Source organism: Ursus maritimus, unplaced genomic scaffold (assembly GCF_017311325.1).
Source record: "Ursus maritimus isolate PB19 unplaced genomic scaffold, ASM1731132v1 scaffold_10, whole genome shotgun sequence".
NCBI lineage: Eukaryota > Metazoa > Chordata > Mammalia > Carnivora > Ursidae > Ursus > Ursus maritimus.
Window position 1 is genome coordinate 40549369 of NW_024423344.1, and position 23334 is coordinate 40572702.

Sequence of the window (23334 nt, forward strand, 5' to 3'; positions counted from 1 at the left end):
TTTTTGTAGCACAGGTGATGGGTCACTGGAGTAGAAATCAAAATAAATAATTACTTATGTTGGTCTTGTGAATTATGACCCATGTGACCTTGGGAAATCTCTTTGACCTACAATTTCTCATGTTATAGAAAGGGGACAATATCTGTCCTATTTATCTCACAGAGATATGGTAAAATATTTTTCAGTTGTAAAATGTTAACATGTGTAAGGTGTTTTAAGTACAGATATTTTTGGTTTGTTTTTCACCATGTGTGTCATGTGTAAAGCTAATCCTTAACTGAGTGATAAAATGTGACATTTTTAAAACATACAATGTATTTCACTTGTTTCAGATATTACCCAGTGTAACTTTGTTGAACGTCTTCCACAGACACTAGTCTTTGGATTTCTGCCTCAACTTCAACATTAAATATCTGATATTATTACTAGTTACCCTATTACTATGTGTTTTAAAAATTAATTTCTTGAATAAATTCATAAATGTGTAAGAAATTAATCAACCATTCATTTATTTCTTCAGTACTAATATATTTACCTATCCATACAAAACTGTGGAGAAACCCTATTGAATTCATATATTGATAAAGCAATTTTCTAAAAAGATTTTATTTATTTATTTGAGTGAGAGAGAGCGAGAACAAAGCAGGGGGTAGGGGGAGGGAGAAGCAGGCTTCCCACTGAGTAGGGAGCCTAACATGAGGCTTGACCCCAGGACCCTGGGATCATGACCTGAGTTGAAGGCAGAAGATTAACTGACTGGAACACCCAGGCATCCCTTGATAAAGCAATTTAAAAATGCCTAATTCTACATAAAAGTTTGAGGTCTATATATCTATTTTTTTTTTTAGACTAGGATCTAAATCTTGATTCTATTTATTTCCTGCAAACTGCTAGGCAGGTTTTTATTTTATTGGACACGTATCTTACTCTCTGATTTCCTGTCCCAAAAGAGTTTAGATGTTCACTTCTTAAATCTGTACTTTCTCAAATTTACTTGTGACAGTATTAGTCCAAATAACTTATAGTCACTAAAAGAACCACTTAAACCATTTTTAAAAAGTGATAAGTTTTCTGAGATAAATAAATTAAGAAATATAGAATGAGGGTTGTGATTTCCATAGAAAGTTGAGTGATTCCTTAAGATGATAAATGATTTTATTTGGTATCTTTATGGTTAGTTGATATAATGGTGCATGACTACAAAACTATCCACCAATTGATGACTAATCGAAATTTGCTGATCAAGAAACATCACTGTGAATAAATACATCTCAACAAGAAATATGGGGAAAGTGTACCAATACCTATCCTGCAGGATTATGTGAATATGTGTTAAAATAGAGCACAGACAATATTTGTCAGAGATGACATTCTCTGCTTGACACAGAACAAAACCTGCTAAGCACAAAAAGGGGTCAATTTTAGCCCAGGACCCCCTGTCCAGATTGAATGCATAATTTCATTTTAATATACATAAAATGTAATATTTAAGTATAATAGTAAAATTGTTTTATATTTTATAATGCCTTTCAGTATTTCCAAGCTTTCCCAACTCAGATGAGTAAATTCACCTCTAGTTTTAACTAAATATAAGTCATAACCACTAGCAAAGTCCAAAGAAAATATGATTAAATATCTAATTGAGACCAATAGATTTCTGGTAAAATGTGTGCCATTTCCATATTTACATAGGTCTTAATGTGACCATTTAGAAACCCTCAAATTGAGAATTGTGTGAGTATATATATGTGTGTGTGTGTGTATACGTGTGTGTGTACATATATATTTATGTATGTATGTACACATATATATACATACACACATGCATACACACATACATATGACTTTTCTAGAAACAACTGTTTGTTCCTATAATTATAACACATGCCCCATGTTACCTTCAGAGATTGTGTCCCAGCAGTATTGAAAATCAGGAGAACTGGAAGATACCCATACATTAACAGAAAGAAAGGAAGAGAGATTCGAGCAGTAATAAATAATTTGTCTAATCCTATTCAGTTATGAGGACAGCTGGTTCAGAAACTAAGCTGATCTCTGAATTAGTTTTGGTGTGCTTAGATAAATTAGCTTGAAAAGAGCAGAAAGAGCTGCCAAATTGAAATCATTTAAGTCCCTTTATAACGTATTTGATCCTCCTTACTATTTGCTCCTCTCTGCAGTTATTGATACCAATACCTGAAAAGAAATCTTCCCAATTTCATGTCTTTTACCATTGATGATATATATTTTTAGAAATTTATACCACAATATAAACCTATCATAAAAATAATGAGAGTGGCTAGTTATTTGATAAATAAAACTATTTTTTCAAACTTTAAAATTAAAAAAAATTCATCCAGGCTTCTAAAGAATTTGATTCTGTGTATAATTGTTGACCTCTGCTACTAGAATATATAAGTTCCAACAGTCTTTCCCTAGTTATGTTGATAAAAAAAGTTTGGTGGAAGAATAGGCACTTTCTTTTCATCTGATGTAGTTCCAAAAGCTTCTAATATATGATCTGAAACTGCAACTTCCTCTTTAGAAATTGTCTTAATGTTTAATTTACCTATTACATTTATCAGGGAGATTAGATTTTTATGGCTTTTGGAAAGAAACTTTTAAAGAGTGATCAATGAGAACAACCTCAAAATAGTCATACTCCATATTATTTTTTAAGATTTTATTTATCTATTTGACAGAGAGAGAGAGAGAGCAGCAGAGGGAGAGGGAGGAGGAGAAGAGGACTCACTGCCAAGCAGGGATCCCTATGCGAGACTCAATCCCAGGATCCCAGGATCATGACCTGAGCCGAAGGCAGACGCTTCACTGACTGAGCCACCCAGGTGCCGTCCCTATTATTTTCAAAACTAAATGCCATTGTTAATATTCATTGTAAAATGTAATTCTTATATGTAGAAAAATTGTCTCTCAGTGAGTACATTTCTAAGTTCAGGACACAATTCTTTTAGGTTTTCAGAGATTCATTTCTTAATTTTTATGTGTTTAGAAGAGTTAGAAGTTTTGCTTATCTCGATAAGATGATATAATTGATTTGATAATTATTGGGACTATTGTGCTAAACGTGAATGGAAGTCATTATGTAGAAAGTTTTTTTTTTGATAAGTAAAACTAACACCTCTATAACACCATATGGATGATTTTAATTAAATTTAACTAAACATAAACTAACCTGTTTTCCTTAATACACACGTATTTTTCTTCTAAATTATTTTGCAATATTCTAAATTATTTTTGAAATTTGCCCATAAATTTGATTAAAAATATTAAATTTACAAAATAATTTGTAGAAAGGAAATACGCCTCGAGGCAAAGATGTAACTCTAATAGATTTGGAGGGTTGGGGGTTTTTTTTGCGTAATTTTTCCTAAAATACTTATGGCATTGGCTGTCATTTTTCATTCTGAGTTTGTAGTGTGAGAACTCAATACTTATTTTCCCTCATAGATCCTCTCCAGCAATGTGGTTAGTTGTTAGCAATTTAAATAGGTTTTTTGTCATTGCCCCCAAATTTTGCAAGAGTCATCGAAGAATGAATACTTTTCAAATAAAGATGAAAGCTTGGTTAAAAATGACTAAATGTGACCATAATGAAAACTTTCCATACTCTTCAGACACATTTTTTGTCATTTTATTTATTTTTGTTGTTGTAGTTTGATTTAATCCTTATTCCTTACTGATTTATTTCTTGCAAGGTTAGAGTAAAACCTCTTTTAATGTTAAAAAATTATGAGGATTGGTACACATCTCTGGAATTTCAGCTCCTTTTGGCTACTACATGTGGGCAATCTATCTTCGGAGACATTTCTGGGGTTGTCATTATTCATGTTACTCCACAGAAATAATTGCCACAGATTTTTGACTCAAAACACAGGCCCTAGAGAAAATGGTTTCAAATGAGACTAACTCTGACTCTAATTACACATAATTTAATTTTTCTTAATTTCATAAATCTTAAATGTAAAACGAAAGTGATAATTCTTACCTTACATTAAGAATAATGTTTCTAAAGCGCATGACATACAATTGCACATAGTTTTCCTTCACTTTCTTCCTCGGGTAAAACCAAATCTTGTTAATTTATTTTTTTAAGTACATATAGATTTTTTCCTTAATACATAAATTATATTTATTAAATTATAAAATAGGATAAGCACCACATTAGCCCATAAGAAGACCATGCAGTGTTTCTGGTTTGTAAAATTCAGGGGACATTAGCCTGATACCACCAGTAAAGATAAAAGAAATGCATACCTGTAGATGGATAAAGCTGAGTTTACTAGGGGGATGCGTACCTCAAGAATTTTTTTTAGGTTAAAAAAGTGACAATCGCAAACAAACTACAGATATGAAACAATTGATTATAGGCTGTAAAAATTGTGCTAATAAAAGAAGTGGTTAAGCCATTAAAAGTCTAAGGATTCATTAAAATGAGTCAAATGTATTAGATTAAGTGCCTTCACTAGGTAGACATTTTATATTGTTCAGTACTTGCCTCTATGTGGTATTTCTTGTTGATTTAGTAATATTGTGGGGATTCTTATACAGTTGGCTATAAATTGCTTATTGGTGGAGGTAGGGGTGTTAAGTATGAGAGCACAGCCAGCAGTCATAAATCCTGGAGAGAATATAAGGAATGGAGCATTGCTATAACAAGACGACAGGGAGAGCAACTTCCAGAATGGTGATGTGAGAAGTTCTGCAGACACTTTCCCAGCAAAACAAACTTAACTGGTGAAAATTACCAAAAACAAAACACAACAAACAACCATTTAAAGCCTTTGGGAATTGTCCTAAGGGCATAGGGCACGTTAAGAAGTATTCATCAGGAAAATCCACTAAATCTCACTAAGAATAGCAAGAGTCTGTGGCATTTGACCTACGGCCCACTTACTCCTCCTATCAGTTCATTGTAATGGAAGCTGTAATATGGGTGGGAACATTCAAGAGCCACAGGGCTGTCTTTTCCCCTATATACCAGGCAAGAGATAATTAATCTCTACAGCAGCGGAAGGCCACCACCTTTTCCCACTCGCATGGCTCCATGTTTTGGAAGTCTATTGCAAACAAGATAATCAGAACAACCTGAGATTCCTTTCTCCACCCAGCCCCACTCCTAGGGCAGAAACTCCAAACTGAGAATACCTCAGTCCCAGTACCTTCACTAATAGTTCATAGGTTCCACACAAGGAGAGTAAACCTGAGAGGAGTAGAGGCTAATGCCCTGGACCAGCAAAGATATAGGCAAATATCCACACACCCTTCTCCAGAGTAGTAGCACTGAAGTTATGACCGGAGGATGAGGCAGGTTATAAGAACAGAGAGTTCGGAAGTTCTTAATAAATATACCCTTATTTGAAGAAGAATGTGGAGATGTCAAAACCAATAGAGACTTTGGTAGTAGCTAATTAGGAGTAAGCACATCAGTCTATGAGAACAAGAACTTTAGACCATCTAGAAATTTAATAAAGAGAACCAAAGAAAGAGCCAGCTAAGAAAGATTGTTCTATAAGGATTGGTATGTCTTCTACAAGAACTGATTTATTTATTTATTTATTTATTTATTTATTTATTAAAGATTTTATTTATTTATTTGACAGAGAGAGACACAGCCAGCGAGAGAGGGAACACAGGCAGGGGGAGTGGGAGAGGAAGAAGCAGGCTCCCAGCAGAGGAGCCTGATGTGGGGCTTGATCCCTGGTCCCTGGGATCAGGCCCTGAGCCGAAGGCAGACGCTTAACGACTGAGCCACCCAGGCGCTCTGAGAACTGATCCCTTTATTACTCTATAAGGCCCCTCTTATCCCTGATAACTTGTTGCTTTTCAGTCTATCTGAAATTACCTACTCTCTCTTTCTTTTGATTAGTGTTAACATTGTGTATATTTTTCCCTTTATTTTCAATTGATATGTGTCTTTATATTTACAGTGGCTTCTTATTAGCAAACTATAGTTGAATCTTTTTTTTTAATCCACTCTGTAAGATTTCTGTCTTTTATTTGGTGCATGTCAATCATTGATGTTTAAAATGATTATTAATATAATTAGGTTAAAATCTACCATATTTGTTACTCTTTTCCTGTTTTTATTTTTGTCTTCTGTTTTTCTGCCTTTTGTTGTTTTAATTAAGAATTTTATATAATTCCACTTTCTCTCCTTTAGCCTATTAATTATACTTCCATTTTTAAAAACTTTTTTTAGTGGCTATACTGGAGTTTGCAATATACTTTTACAGTGAATACAAATCTACTTTTAAATAACACTATAATGCTCTATGGGTAGTACAAGTACCTTAAAAGAAAGTATTTCTAATTCTTCCCACTTGTCCCTTGAATGATTGCTGTCATTCATTTCACTATGCAAAAACAAACCAAAGCATATATATTCATTTTGAACATTTTGAACATTTGAACTGTTTGATGAGTTAAGAGTAAGAAAAGTAAGTTTTTATTTTATATTCACATATTCATTTTAGATGCTTTTCCTTTATGTGGGTATTAGTTTCTGTTTTCTTTTTTACTATAGAACGGTTTTTTTACTTGTTTTTTTTTTCTTTTTCAAATTTCTTTTTAAATTCTAGTTTGTTAACATATAGTGTAATATTAGTTTCAGGAGTCGAACTTAGTGATTCACCACTAATGTATAACACGCAGTGCTCATCACAACAAGTGCCTTCCTTAATGTCCATCACCCATTTAGGCCATCCTCCACTCACCTCCTCTCCAACAACCCTCGGTTTGCTTTCTGTAGTTAAGAGTCTCTTATGACTTGCTTTGCTCCTTTTTTTCCCCTTATGTTCATCTGTTTTGTTTCTTAAATTCCACGTATGAGTGAAATCATATAGTATTTGTCTTTCTCTGACTTTTGAAACATTTATTACAAGGCAATTCTACTGACAAGAAAGTCTTTCAATTTTTGTTTGTCTGAGAGTATTTCATTTTACTTTACCTTTGAAGGATAATTTCACAGGGTATAGAATTCTAGGTTGGTGGTTTTTTTTCTCACAACACTATAAGATTAGTCCACTCTCATCTTGCTTACATGGTGAGGAGGAATTGAATGTAATTATTGTTATGCCTTCATAGGTAAGGTGTTTTATTCTCTCTGGTTTCTTTCAAGACTTTCCCTTAGTCTTTGATTTTCCATAGTTTGAATATGATATGCTTAGTTGTAGTTTGGGGGGCTTTTTGTTTTGTTTTGTTTTTGCTTTTTTCGTATTTATTGAGTTTGGTGTTCTCCGAGTTTCCAGGATCTGTAGTTTCATGTGTGTCTGACATTAATTTGGGGGAAATTCTCAGTTATTATTGCTTCAAAAACTTCTTTCTTTCTCTCTCCCTCTCCCCCTCCCTCCCTTCCTTTCTTTTCTTTCTTTCTTTCTTTCTTTCTTTCTTTCTTTCTTTCTTTCTTTCCCTTCTTTTTCCTCCTTTTAGTAGTCCCACCATGACTATGTTACTCCTTTCGTAGTTGTCCTACAGTTCTTGGAAATTCTTCAGTCTTCTTTCACTTCGCTTTTCAGGTTTGGAAGTTTCTATCATATACTTACTTTTAGAAATTCTTTTCTCAGTCATTTCCAGTCTACTAATAATACCATCAAAGACATTTTTGTTACAATGTATGCTACAAAGCTACAGTAATAAAGACAGTATGTTATTGGGTATAAGAACAGACAAATAAATCAATGGAACAGAATAGGGGACTCAGATATAGTTCTATATAAATATAGTCAATTGATCTTGACAAAAGATTAAAGGCAATACAATGGAGCAAAAATAGTCCTTCAACATACGGTGCTGGAAAGACCGGACATTCACCTGTTAAAAAAAAAAAAAAGTAGACACAGACATTATATCCTTCATGAATATTAACTTAAAATGGACATAAACCTAAATCTATATAACTCTTGGAAGATAACGTAAGATAAAATCTAACTGACTTTGTGTATGATGATGACTTTTTAGATACAACACAGAAGGCACAATCTGTGAAAGAAAAAATTGACAAGCTGGACTTCATTAAAATTAAAAACATTTGCTCTATGAAAGGCAATGTTAAAAATATTAAAAGACATACCAAAAACTGGGAGAAAATATTTGCAAAGACACATCTGATAAAGGATTGTTATCAAAATATGCAAAGAATTCTTAAACTCAACTATGAGAAAAGAAACAACCCTGGTAATAAATGAATAAAACACCATAATAGAAACTTCACCAAAAACATATACAGAAGGCAAGTAAGCCAATGAAAAGATGTTCAATATCACATTATTAGTATATTGCAAATTAAAATAACAATGAGATATCACGATACACCTACTGGAATGTCCAAAATCCAAAACAGTTAAAGCGCCAAATGCTGGGGAAGATGTGGAGTAACAGAAACTCCCTATTCTTGGGGTGCCTGGGTGGCGCAGTTGTTAAGCGTCTGCCTTCGGCTTAGGGCGTGATCCCAGAGTCCTGGGATCAAGCCCCACATCAGGCTCCTCCGCTAGGAGCTTGCTTCTTCCTCTCCCACTCCCCCTGCTTGTGTTCCCTCTCCCGCTGGCTGTCTCTGTCAAATAAATAAATAAAATCTTAAAAAAAAAAAAAGAAAAGAAAAGAAACTCCCTATTCTTGCTGATGTGAATGCAAAAAATAGTATAGCAGCTTTGGAAAACAGTTTAGTGATTTCTTACAAAACTAAATATACTCTTAACATATGACACAGCAATCATGCTCCTTGGTATTTACGCAAATTGAAACTCATGTCCATATAAAATCTGCATGCTGATATGTACAGAAGCTTTACTCATAATTGCTAAAACTAGGAAGCAACCAAAATGTCCATCAGTAGGTGAATGAATAAATAAAGTGGTACATTCAGGCCATGGAATATCATCCAGTACTGAAAGAAATGAGCTCTAGTCATGAAAAGACATGGAGGGACCTCAAGTGCATATTACTAAATGAAAGAAGCCAACAATCTACATACTGTATGACTCCCAACTATACAACATTCTGGAAAAGGCAAAGCTATAGAGGCGAAACAAGCACCAGTGGTTGCCAGGGGTTGTTTGGTGAAGGAGAAAGGGAGGAATGAGTAGGCAGAGCAAGAAGGATTTTTAAGGAAATAAAACTACCCTGTATGATACTATAATGGAAGGCATATGTCCTTATACATTTATCCAGATCAATAGAATGCACAATAACAAGAGTAAACTCTATTATAAATTTTGGACTTTGGATAATATGATGTGTCAATGTAGGTTCATCTATTTTAACAAATGTGCCACTGTGTGGGGAGATGTCAATAATAGGAGAGCTTGTACATTTGTGGGGACATAGAAACTCTCTACCTTCTGCTCAGTTTTGTTGAGTATACCTAAAACTGTTCTTAAAAATGTTTATTAATTTAAAAAACTTCAACATTACTTCATCTAGTTCAATTGACTAAATCACCCTTAACTTCGAGGGCTCCTGATATACAATAGGAAGCAGATCTGAGATATGCATTTAGCCTTTAAGTGTGTTCTCATTGCATTATACCATTGCTTCTCAAAAGCGGGGGACCCAAGTAGCACCATAAAAGTCATCTGGCAACTTGTTAGAAATGCACATTTTGGACCTTTTCCCAGACATACTGAGTCAGCAACTCTGGGAGTGAGGCCCAGCAATCTGTTTATTAAAGAAGACTTCCAGGACTCTTACGTAGGCTGAAGTTTGAGAACTGATTCACTACACTATGTTATAGAATGAGTTCAACTGTTGCATCTCCTTAAAAGGCTGCCGTACCGCATACCGGTGAGTGCTTCTTCTCTACCCTCCATTTATATAACCACACTGGAAGCGAGCTTGACTCAGCCCCAGGCCCGAGCTGTATGGTGAGTTAATATGACAGTATTAGTCCATTAGAAAGGCACCTTACTGGAGATTGACCAATAAAAGCCCCTTACTTGGAAATTTGGCTTTAGGACTCACTTGAATAAAGAGCTTAAGTTAGCATTCCTGGATGATGTCCATGTTCAAATATAGTCTGGAAGGGATAAGATAGTCTGCCAAGGAGGAAGGAAAATGAAGCAGAAATGCAGAGATATTTCGGTGACCAATTGAGACACATGCTTTCTTGCTTTTCCTACTATGCTGTGTCAGTGGTTCTGGTCTCTTCCTGAGGTAAAGCCAAACTCCCAACTTTGAGTTCTTTGTGGAACTTATGCACTATTTTACTTAATAGTTTTACTTAAGCTAGCTTGATTGGTTTTCTGATTTTAAAAAGTTAACAACCATCACAGTAGGTAGAAGATTGCCTCCTCATTATTTGGAAACATCGATTTCACCTACAATACTTCCTAAGATTTACTTAACAAAAGACAGAATATTTTATTTCTAACTTAGAAATAAAAATCCAAAAACTTAAGAGGAAGAGATTATACATGGCTATGTATGTGTTCCAGCGAAAGGGCATGTTGTAAAAAAGGCTGCATCCTCGTATGTGGTTGACCAAGGAGTATTGACTGCTCTTAGTGCAGTCAGTGTGGCAGCACGTGTACGTGTAAGGGTAAGCCTCTCTGCCTGCAGGAGCGTCCACAGACACACACACACACACACACACACTCTCTCTCTCTCCTATCTTTCTGCTACTGTCTTAAATGCCTGTGTACATTATACATCAGACCTGTAAGTGCTGAAATATCTGCCTTTGTCCCAGATATCTACCTCTCTTTCAATCCAGACACAACAGCAGAGCTATGGAAAACCTATATGACACGTGTGTATATAATACAAACAGCTCACATGCATATTTACTTACATGCATAATTTATAATATATATGTAATTTAGTACGTATAATTTAGTACAATGTGGGAAGGTTTCATGGCTTATTGCAATATATTTTCTCAAGTAATATCTAAAGTCCTGGAAATAAAGACGCCAAACTAAAGTAAAACTAAAGTGTAATACATCAGGGAGTTTCAAGAGCTATTTTGCCGAGTACAAGCAAGCCACGCAGAGCCATTTGTTTATTTGGTCTCTCATCAGATCTTTTTTCAGTAAGGCATTCCCAACAAATCCCAAAAGAAGGAAAGCATTATGATCTGATATTTACTGCTGCTTATTGAAATACACAAAATTCCTTCAACTCTTTTATAGGACAGCTGTTATGAATGCTTGTTGCCCATCAGCATGGAGCAGAATAAATATCTGAATGCTGAACTACAAGCAAAGAGTGATGTTGTAGCTGTATTTTTCTTAATTCATAGCCTAGCTACTTGTTTAAAAAAAAAAAAAAAGAAGAAGAAGCTTTTAAAATTTAAATTTTTTTATTGTGGTAAAAAGCCTGTAACATTTTTTTTATAACATTAAATGTATCATTTTAGATATTTTTAGGTGCAGTTTAGTAGTGTTAAGTCTATTCACGTTTTTGTACAACAGATCTCAAAATATTTTCATCGTAAGAAACTGAAAGTCTACACCCATTAAACACTAACTCCTCCTCTCTCATTCTTCCAACCTGTTGCAACCAGATTTCTACTTTTTGTTTCTATGATTTTTGACTACTTTAGATACTTTATACTAGTGGACTCCTACAGGATTTGTCCTGTAGTGACTAACTTATTTCACTTAGCGTATTACGTCTTAGAGTTCAACCACGCTATAGCATGTGACAGGATTTCCATTTTTTTAAAGGCTGAATGATACATCATTGTACTTATATGTCACATTTTTTTTTTTATCCATTCATATCGTTGGATGTTTAGGTCATTTCTTCCTCTTGGCTATTGTAAATAACGCTGCGAGGAACATGATTCTGCAAATAACTCTTCACAATACTGCTTGCAATTTTTTCGAGTATACACTCAGAAGGATTGCTGGGTCATATGATAATGCTGTTTTTAATATTTTGATGAAACTCCTTACTATTTTCCATAACAGCTGCACCATCTTGCATTCCCACCAACAGTATATAAAAGTTCTAATGCCTTTGCATCCTCACTGACACTTGTTATTTTCTGTTCTTTGGTAGTGGCCATCCTAACGGGTGTACGATAATATCTGAATGTGGTTTTGATTTATATTTCTCTTATTATTAGTGATAATGAGCATCTTTTCATATCATAGTTGACCATTTGTCTATCTTCTTTGAACAATTGTCTATTCCAGTCATTTTCACAATTTTTAATTGGATTATTTGAGATTTTTAATTGTTGCTTTAGGAGTTCCTTATATATTCTGAGTATTAATGCCCTGTCAGATATATTATTTGCAAATATTGTCCCGTATTTTGTAGGTTATCTTTTTCATCTTGGTGATATCTTTTGATGCACGAAGTTTGAAAGTTTGCCGTAGTCCTATTTGTCTATTTTTGGCTTTGTTGTTTGTGCATTTGGTGTCATATTCAAGAAATCATTGCCAAATCCAATGTCTTGCAGATTTTCTGCTATGTTTTCTTCTAAGATTTTTATAATTGAAGCTCTTATATTTAGGTTGCTAATACATTTTGAGTTAATTTTTATATATGGAGTAAGGTGAGGGTCCAGCTTCATTCTTTTGTATGTGGATATCCAGTTCTCCCAACACTATTTTTTGAAAAGACTGCCCATTCCCCATTAGGTAGTACTGGCACCCTTGTTGAAGATAATTTGACCGTGTATGGAAGGATCTACTTCTGAACTCCCTTTTCTGTTCCATGGGTCTATGTTTGCCTTTATGCCAGTGCTACACCTTCATGATCACAGTTTCTTTGTAGGATATTCTGGAATCAGGAAGTGTGAGGCTTCCAACTTTGTTCTTATTGCTGTTATTACTGCCACTATTCATGAAAAGCACCAAATTGGATTTGATTACAAAATTACATGACAAGCCACTAGAAAAAGCCTATGTTGAAGGAAGCAATTGAGAATTCTAATTTTGAAGGACAAATACTACCAATTATAACTACAAAAAAGTCGGTTTATTGTGTACTTGGGCATCAAAATTGGTTTTAAGTTAAATTTGAAATGTACAAAATTTTTCTTTGTTGTCTGTTTCTGTCCCTCCAATTTTTTTAGTAGGTACTTCCTTTCTATTTTTGACATTCTTATTTCCCCATTCTGAACCTTCTTCTGACAATCCCAAGTCCCTCGTCTTAGAATGTTTCCATGAATCCCTTCCTATTTCTTCATCCATACGTAATCAAAACTTGTCACCACTTATTATACTAGATTTCTCATCTCTGCCAGGTGCCCATGGAAATAAATAGACCTGTACAACTATGTATCACCCATTCTCATTAAGAACCCCTTAATAGGGGCGCCTGGGTGGCACAGTGGTTAAGCGTCTGCCTTCCGCTCAGGGCGTGATCCCAGCGTTATGGGATCGAGCCCCACATCAGGCTCCTCCGCTATGAGCCTGCTTCTTCCTCTCCCACTCCCCCTGCTTGTGTTCCCTCTCTCACTGGCTGTCTCTGTCCTGTCGAATAAATAAATAAAATCTTAAAAAAAAAAAAAAAAACCCTTAATAGGGTTCACATATACACTCATTCACACGTACGTATGATTGTACATATATATGTGCATGTGTATAAATGTGTATATCTATCTATCTAGTAGATTAACATTTTTACCTACTAAGTGAATGCTTTATAAAAAAATATTAAACCGTACACTTTCGGTGCCTGGGCTCTGGTAAACAGATGAAAATATGTTTTGGTTTAGTTGGGTTTTTAGTGTCCAAATTATGACCACAAGTTAATTTTCAAATTCTCCACACATTTATTATACATTGCTCACATCATAGTTGAGACCATCTCCATTCAAGGAAATTGGAGGGTCCAGCTTATTAGCAAATATGCTCCATGTTTTCCATGTTGTGAAGTGTGAATTGACTCCAGCCATCCTTACAGCTTTTTGAAAATACTATATCTGAATTTTTTCTAATATTTTGTTTAACCATTCAGTCTAGGGTGGGAACTGTACATCCTTTTTATAGAAAAAGAAAACTGACAAGTTAATTTTGTTGGACAAATAGGGTTAAGTGACTGATCTAGGAATTAAATATAGAGGATAATTCTTGTTCACATTCAGAGTTCCCCACCTTAACACTGGAATTCAGATAAATGCAGTGTCTTTCTTTTTTTTCTTTTTTGTTTTTTTTTTTAAAGATTTTATTTCTTTATTTAAGAGAGAACATGACTGGGGAAGGGAGGCAGAGGAAGAGGGAGAAGCAGACTCCTTGCCGAGCAGGAAATCGGAGGTGGGGCTCCATCTCAGGACTCTGAGATCAGGACTTGAGCCTAAGGCAGACTTTAACTGACTGAGCCACCCAGGCGCCCCAAATGCAGTGTCTCTGAGGCACTAAAGGATAAGCAACCAGAGTGCCAAAACTATGTCAGGGAGAAAATATGGATTATAATCAGTCTTTTTCTCTTAGATTTCTTTACAGCAGTGCTTTGCAGATATTAATATGCCTAGGAATCACCGGGAAACTTATAAAACTGCAGATTCTGATTCACCAGGTTTGGGGTGAAATGTGATTCTGCACTTCTTACCAGCTTTCATGGGAGCTGCGGCCGGACACCAGGCCACATCCTGAGCTTTTCAAGGAGAAATAATCTAAACTCAAGTAAATTTTATAATGTCATTGTAAAGGTATTCAGCAAAAAAAGGGGAAGAAAGCTCAAATCTCTGTTTTAAATAATAAGACAACTGAATATTCATTAATATAGTATGTGGCTTTAAGATGTCAAAAACATATCCTTACTGGACATATGTGTGAAATCTGTTAGGTAAACATATTAACAAAGAAACGTCTTCTATTTTTTGAGTTTAGGTGTCTTTTGCATGATATATCATGATATAGTGTGCTTTACATTATGTTAGAATGTTAACAATGTGAGTTGATCATTTGCCAGAAATATCTCCAAATATTTTCAGTGACTGTGTTATCAAAAGAGATCTTCATTAGGAAAATCAGATTGCCTTATTTCATGAAATTTATTTTGAACTGTTTCAAGCTAATGTGATCACCATAATTTGCATTACATAACCAAACACTTTTTCATTTATTTATATTAAAATTAAGTTAAATTAAATAAAATCTTTGGATTTACAAGGTGGTGATCTGTGTAAAAGTAAGGTATGGCAAATGCTTGAAATAAATTATTTTTTAAAAGTCATTCGTTTCTTTAAAAGATGCACGAGGAAAAAAAATGTAATGTCTTAGATACATGGGAAACTTTACGCCTAGTATTTTTTATACTTCTCTATTATCTACATTTTAAACCACTGACAAGCACAGTACGATGATCTTTTAAATCACTCATTATACATGATATTCTATTATCTTACATCCATTATAACTTGTTAGAAACTTTTAATAATGCACGGCTCCAGAAGGCAATTCCCCATAATAGATACAGATACTTAAATATTACTCCATCCATATTTTATTATTTTATGAAGCATACTGGCAACTGAGCTAGTAATTTTGTCAGATATGAAGGGTTACTAAGCAGTTTCAAAATTATCCAAAATATTAAATATGACACCATAAAGTAGCAAATCAATTTCATTTTCTTTTTTTAAATTTTATTTTCCCAGTAAAGAAAGAGTTACTGAAGCACTCTTATGAAATTGAAAACTCAATACAAAGGTAAGATAATAACTTAGATGTGATAAATATCCAATATATATCATATTATCTCAACTAGGATGCTAAAATTTAAGGATTTTTTTTTTTTATTTGAAACATTCGTTTTTGGCAGAATTTCTTTTTTTATCTTCTCTGATCAGCATAAAGACCATGCCGAATTAGAGCATATACTACCTAAATAAAACTTCGACTATTTAAATTTGTTTTCAGGTGGAGAAGAGAAAGAACTTCGACTTTATGTTAGTCCGCTGATATAAAATCATTCCATTTTGGAAGTATTTGTAGAACCATTTCCCAAAAGGAAGTAATATAAACAGTATAGAGAGGGCACCTGGGTGGCTCAGTTGTTAAATGTCTGCCATCTGCTTAGGTCATAGTCCCAGGGTCTTGGGATCCAGCCCCACATGGGTGGGCAGTCCCTGCTGAGCAGGGAGCTTGCTTCTCCCTCCCCCTGTGCCCCTCCACCCCACTCGTGCTCTCTCTCTCTCTCTCTCTCACATAAGTAAAATCTTTAAAAAGATTAACTGTATAGAGAAAAATATGTTCCAGGGTATGACTAAACACCCTTTGTAAGAAATATTAAAATTCACATTGCTAGTTCTGAATAATGTAAAATTATTTTTAGTATAGCTAAGTGAAGAGTTTACTTGCTACTTATAAAATAGTGATTTTACATTATATATTTAATAAAGAAGGGTTACATGGAGTGCAAAAAGTTGCCTGTAATAATTGGTAATGTTTATGAAACTGACAAAAGAGTAAATAGAGAAATCAATATTACCGAGCTATTGTTAATACCTTTTCCAGAAACACTAACAAAGTGAGTCGACTCCAGATTAAGAATTTCTGTGGTTGTATAGAAGATGCTGCATCTTCCTTGATAACCCATTCTTACATTTAATTTTCTAGTCAATAAATTTACTGTGTATTTTAAATATGCTTTGGTACCTTTTTAGTCCTGGATATAATTCATAAACTAACTCCACCCCCCATAGAGTTACCATTTACATCTTCAGATCAAATAAACACCAAGGCAGTTTCTAACAACCACATACCATACAGCTGCAATTTATGGAAATCAGTATTTTTACATTTCAGGCTCAAACTTGAAATTATTTTTATCAGTTAGAATTTTTGTCTTAATGGCAAGTTAATGGTTTATGCATGCATCTTGAAAAACCTGCCTTCTAAAAAAACATTGTATATACATATATGGACAAAGTACCTTTGTGTTCATTATGGTGGCAGCAGCATTCTCTAATGCTAGAGTCACGAAGGGGATTTCTAAAAGGGTATAATAGGTATTATATGATGTTATTCTAACAAATTATTTTAAAGTATAATTTTGCTAGGGAAGCCATTTTTGTAGCTCTTTTGTAGACTTTCTCCAAATGATTTTAATCCATTTTAAAGTATTGCTACTCCCTCCAGCACACTGTCTTGCCTGAATCTTTCAAACATTTTTTTCTTTTAAATATTAAGTTTTCATAGGTTATGTTATACAGACTTCTGATTACCTTGACCACATGGCATTCCGGATGAAAAAACTGAAGTTTTGTTCAATGGAAACATAAAGAAGTTTCACACAAATCAAAATACATTCTTAACTGAAAGTATAGATAGTAAAATCCATTTTGATACACTGTCTGGTTACAATGATACTTGAGTTATACAAATTGTATATTTAGTGTAAAACAGATGCATGATGTTGATCCAGGGATTGTAATTTAATATGTAACATAACTAAATATGATACCTGGTGAGGCAATTTATCATAAGGTTTTACTCTATGTTTACATGAAATTCAAATTATTGTAATCTAATGTCCATCTCTGGTACAGAATGTAATCATTGATCTTAGGTGGTGATTAGTTTAGTCCAGAGACTTTAATTTGATTCTATACATGCAACTGAATATTTCTGTCATGTTCACTTTTCCGAGAATTAGATTAAAATATTTTAAGAATTTCTCCCGTGAAAAATGAGGTACACAGTTTCACAGAACAATGAAACAGTCAATATAACATTTTTCATATGTTTATATGGCTTTCTTTGTATTTTAACTTAATTAAATAATTAAATTGTCAAGAAAACTATTAGGAGAAAAAGTATGCAATCCATTTAAATATTTACATCTCAAGCCAGTACAAAGTTTGCCTAGTCTTAGAAAGATATATTGTGGAAGACTTGGTTCAATGTAGGTTTTCAGAGCTGTTTCACTTTTTTATTAGAAAAAGAGAACTAATCCAACTTATAAATATTAATAAAGTCATACACTAAAAGTGGAGCTAAAAAAAGTCAGTTGGTGTTTTCTGCAATTCTTTAAAGCACATAGTCTAAATATATGAGAATAGAATTCTTGGCTCTCTTTCCTCTCTTTGCCCTACCCTGAGATTAAATTTGCAGATTTTCCACATCTAAGCATTACTAGAAAAATGTGTGTAATGTTCAATAAAATTGTACTACATTAGTGACTGTGAACAGCATTCAATAAATGGTTTTAATATTAAGCATGTTTAGCAAATATGCATAAAATTATATTAAAACTGAATTATTCACAGAGGACTAGTTTTCTAAATTTGAATAAGATACATTAAGACACCAATTTTGGCACATACCTTCATTTTCCCTTTCCCTTGCCCCACAATTGACTAATTCAGCAGCAAGTAGTGAGACTGTATGCATTGCTTTATGAATTCAGGGAGAGTAAACAATAAAAAAAACCCATTAAGAATATAAATTGGAAAACATAAATATGTATGCACACATCTAACATATATTTGCATATGTTGGACAGATGTATGCAAATATATCATTACATGTATTAGTGGTAGCCTTGTGTAGTGTCATGATATAAATACCCTCTTAATTAGCAATGGGATATTATCTACTGAAAATTGTTAAAAGAGAAACTCAAGCTATTTTTCAATATTATTAAACTTATTTACCCTATAGATTATTGAAATAATAAAAAATCAGTAAGAACTGAAAGTACTTGTTACATATCCAGTATGATGTTAAGCTATGCTTGGAACATATGGTTTCTTATTTATTTACTTTGAATTTATCCACCAAATTTAATAAAAGTGTTTGCAAGAGTATCTGTATGCAAAAAATATGTTTGCATAATCTTCACTGGGTTATGAGTAAATAATATAAATAAAATGCTGTGCTGTAGCATGGACAGATATATGTGGGCTTCAAAGGAATTATTAACTCAGTGTGTTCCAGTTCTCTCTAATCACATTGCACCTCATGCCAAAAGGTTGATTTTTATTTAATTATGCTTAGCTGATAGTCTACCAACCAATATTTAAAACAGTAGTTTAAAAGTTCTTTCAAAGATATACTATATTGAGGAGAATTTTTTATATTACAATTTTCTTATTAAAAGGTTTCCAGTAGAATTTTTTCTTTTTTTCTTTTTTTTTTCATAAATAGTTACATTTCTGAAAAGTGCATTTACTTTTGTCTTAAGGTCATGGTGAACTCAAAACTAAGCATGTTTAGTCTTTTCTATTGACTTCTAGGAAAGAATGTTAAATTTTTATCAAAAGTGTTCTCTGATTTCCTCAAATGATTAAATAATCTAATTTTCTTTTATTTCTTTGTCTTAGAAGTTTTTAAGGTGTCATATTAGGCTTTAAAAATTAGAACAGGTAATATATATCACAACAGGAAGGAAAAAAAGAAATAAAGGTAGTTAGTGCTATTAAAATGAAGTTAAATATGTAGTTATGATGGCAAACAATTCTCCAGAGATGGTATTAGCTTTCTAGAAACCAGTCCTCAAAGTTACACAACTCACTATAGGCACAATTTAAATCCAGATGATTTCTTAGTCATAGTGTTGCCATTCTTGGTCCATAATCAACTAAATATATGTTCTAAAATATTTAAAAAGAAAATAGTCTATACTGCAATCATCATTGTCTTTATTGAAAATACAACAATGGGGGTGCCTGGGTGGCTCAGTCAGTTAAGCGTCTGACTTTAGCTCAGGTCATGATCTCAGGGTCCTGGGATTGAGCCCCACACTGGGCTCCCTGCCCATTCCTCACTCTTTGCCCCTTCCACCGCTCATCCCCCCCCACCAAGAAATAAGTAAAATCTTTTTTTAAAAAAAGAAACTATAGCAACAGAATTCTTAGGACTAATTTTTTAGAGAGTTTCTCAACATGGGTTGATGATACCTAATGAAAGCATGATTCAATCAAAGGACATTTACTATAAGAACAATATGATACACCAACCTGAAGGGCTGGTAAAACCTAGAGGTAAATTTCATGGAAATCAGAAGAACACATGAATTTTTACATCCTTCAGGCAATCCTCCACAGATATTGTTTCTTTGAACTAAGCTTTTGATAAACATTGAATGGTTTTAAGCTTGAAATTATCCCCCCTGGCTAATGCCTGGAGTGCAGCTCTTCTCTACTGTTTGTGGGTTGAAATCTGTTTCATGTGCCTGACCAGATATCCTTATTCTGAAAAGGTAAGCACCTTTTATGAAAGCTGAGGAGGCTAGCAAGGGATTAGGATAAAAGAATGTGTATACTATCGCAACACAATCTCCATTCTGAATTGAGTTAGGGAGTGTCTGATAAATGTAGGACTTTATTTTTATAATATTCAAGATTTATTTACTCATTTGAGAGAGAGAAAGAGAGCATGAGCTGGGGCATGAGGAGAGAGAATCTCCAGCAGACTCCCCCCCTGAGCAAGGAGCCTGATGTGGTGTTTGATCTCATGACCCTGAGACCATGACCTGAGCCAAAATCAGGATCCCATGCTTTTAGCCAACTGAGCCACCCTGTGCCCCTATAGGATTTTATTTTATTTTTTTAATGTTAATCCTTACCCATGGACACACTGATTAAATTATTAAGGTTCCATATTGCTTTACCATATGCAATATGAACTTAATTATTTTTATATAACTTTATTTTAGGCAGTAGTAATAAGAAGTCCCAATTCTCTAGAAAGTCAAATCTCAATAAAATATTAACATAACTAGCTTGGAAGGGAAATATGATAATGGATAAGTAGGTGTAGAAATATCAGTCATGAAAAGGAGATTCAGGAGAGAACTGCAGTGGGAAATGGATGATGTTATGTCTTAGTGGTAAAAAGTATGGTTTTGGGGTCCACACTGCCTATGCTCAAATACAAATTTATGTGATAGTCATGGGAAATTTACTAAATCTTATTAAGCCTCAGTTCCTTCATCCAAATATCAAAATGATAATTAACTTCAGGCTTAGATAAGATAGTATCTGAAAAGTATCTAACATGGTCTCTGAAAGGGATATGTATGAAGTTTTTGAGTTTAGGAGTCAGTTTAGGTACTAAAAATGGGCTTAAAAAAACATACAATTATATGGGGTGCCTGGGTGGCTCAGTTGTTAAACATCTGCCTTCAGCGTGGGGCGTGATCCCGGTGTTCTGGGATGGAGCCCCACATCAGGCTCCTCCGCTGGAAGCCTGCTTCTTCTTCTCCCACTCCCCCTGCTTGTGTTCCCTCTCTTGCTGGCTGTCTCTCTCTGTGTCAAATTAATAAATAAAATCTTTAAACAAAACAAAACAAAACAAAAATCATACAATTATAAAACATCGAAGGTTAACATTCATTCTACATCAAGTTAAAATAATGATCACTAAATAAATCAAATGGATATCCTGGAACAGGTAGGGGTGGACAAATACTAGTGGAAAGGTAGCTCCCTCGGGGCACCTGAGTGACTCAGTTGGTTAAGCATCAGGCTCTTGATTTTGGCTCAGGTTATGATCTCAGGGTAGTGAGATCCAGCCCTGTATCAGTCTCCCCACTCAGTGGGGAGTTGGCTGGAGACTCTCTCTTTCTCTCCCTTTGCCCCTCCCCCTGCTCTCTCTCTCTCTCTCAAATAAATAAATCTTAAAAGAAAAAGAAAGAAAGAAAAAAAGAAGGTTGGCCCCCTAAACAAAAACCTTCCTGATTCTAACATTTTGAAGGCCTTTCAACTCACCTTATAGGAAAAGCCTCTTTAATCACTCTAAATTAGAAGAAGCCCATCGGGTAATCGATATGCTCTAGGCATATACAGGTCTCAGTCATCTTTCTCATTCTGTTAAATGATTACTGAAGAAAGATCATTCACTTACACAACAAAGAAATCAAAGCAAACTTCATCAAATATAAGAATGTGCCACCGAAGATTGATATGTGCATGAAGAAAACTCTGGGATAAAAAATAAACTTAAAAAGTTGAAATAAATAACAAAATGAATCCCAGGGGACAAAAATATAGGATAATTTAGAAAATCAAGAGCAGATTGCTAGCTATCAAATTGACAGGAACTAACAGAATAAGAAAAAGCTCTTGAGATTTAAAAGAAATGTTTAGAAATAACAAAAATTCAGTTGTGTTAAAGATTAAATTTGACAATATTTCACAGAGCACAGAACAAAAACACAGAGTTGGAAAGTATGAGATAAGATGAAAAATATAGAAACTATTCAGGATGTATAACGGCCAATTGATATGAGTGCAGTACATAAATGCAGGAGGAAAATTATTAAGGCAGGAATAAAAAATCCAAAGATGAATTTCCCGCATCTTATGGATAAAAGAATTCACTGAAAATAAAGAAGGATAAATAAAAAGGAGCTAGAATTACTGTTGAAAAATGTGGGTGGGAGTGAGTGATTAACAATACAAAAATGAAAAGACAAATAAGTGATAAACAGGCCTCCAATCTCTAGATAATTGATATAAAAAAAAAAGCCTCGCATTCAAAGTTCTGAGGGAAAATATTTTTATATCTCTACAGGTCAAATCATTCAACTAAATGTAAGGCAAAATAAATACATGTAAACACATGTTAAAACACAAGTTAACATATATATGGATCTTTCTGCATTACAAAATTAAAACACAAGTTTATATTTAACATATGTAACATATATAGTTAACATTATAACATCTATAACATTCCGGCCTGAATCTAGATAGATCATCACCGTACGCACTGGCCCCGGTGGTACAGGGTCTTTACCATGGAAGATCCAACCTTTCTCCAGTCGTTGCGTTCTTCGAAGGCGAACTGGCTCAGGTCCACAAGTCCGCTCGAGCAGCTCTTCCCCACCGATCACTCGTTCACGGGTTCACTTACCGGTTTGCCATAGCGACGTTGGGTGGCCATCCATACCGCCCATGATGTCGTGGGAAGCACTTACACAGCACGCTGCTGGTTAAGCCTCTCTGCCTCCAATTTTAACACCGTCCTTCACCCCTGTAATTCCTCCCACCTTGCTTCTGACGGTTAAACTTTGATGCTTGGGCCTCTGTTATCTCACGATTCTCTGTCTCTTGTTAGCAGCGAGCCTCTGTAGTAGCATTATCCGCCATCCCCGGAATCGTCCGCGTAGAGAGCAGTCACCCCTGCGTGTCCCGGCGGTGCTCCGCCCTCTCGAGTCCATGTCTCATCCCTCCAGTCTGTAGTGAAGGCGTTGACTCGAAGGTCCTCCAGCAGACGCAGACATCTGGTCAGTTTCCCGCTCTACTAACCCGGCAGGCCCGAGTCCCTGAGCATTTCAATCTGTTCTACGTCCGCCTGCCCTGACAATTATGGCATTTCTACTTCCTCTAGCGTGCGGCACTGCTTTCTTCAAGCTTCCAAGAGCTATTTTTACAGTGTGTTAGCATTGACTCCACAGGTGTTTGCCAAGGAA

At 34.6% G+C, this 23334-nt stretch overlaps 1 pseudogene; it reads left to right on the plus strand.

The window, feature by feature from the left end:
• Nucleotides 1–22820, plus strand: part of LOC103677655 — an 84765-nt pseudogene extending 61945 nt beyond the window's left edge.
• Nucleotides 22821–23334: the final 514 nt, after the last annotated feature.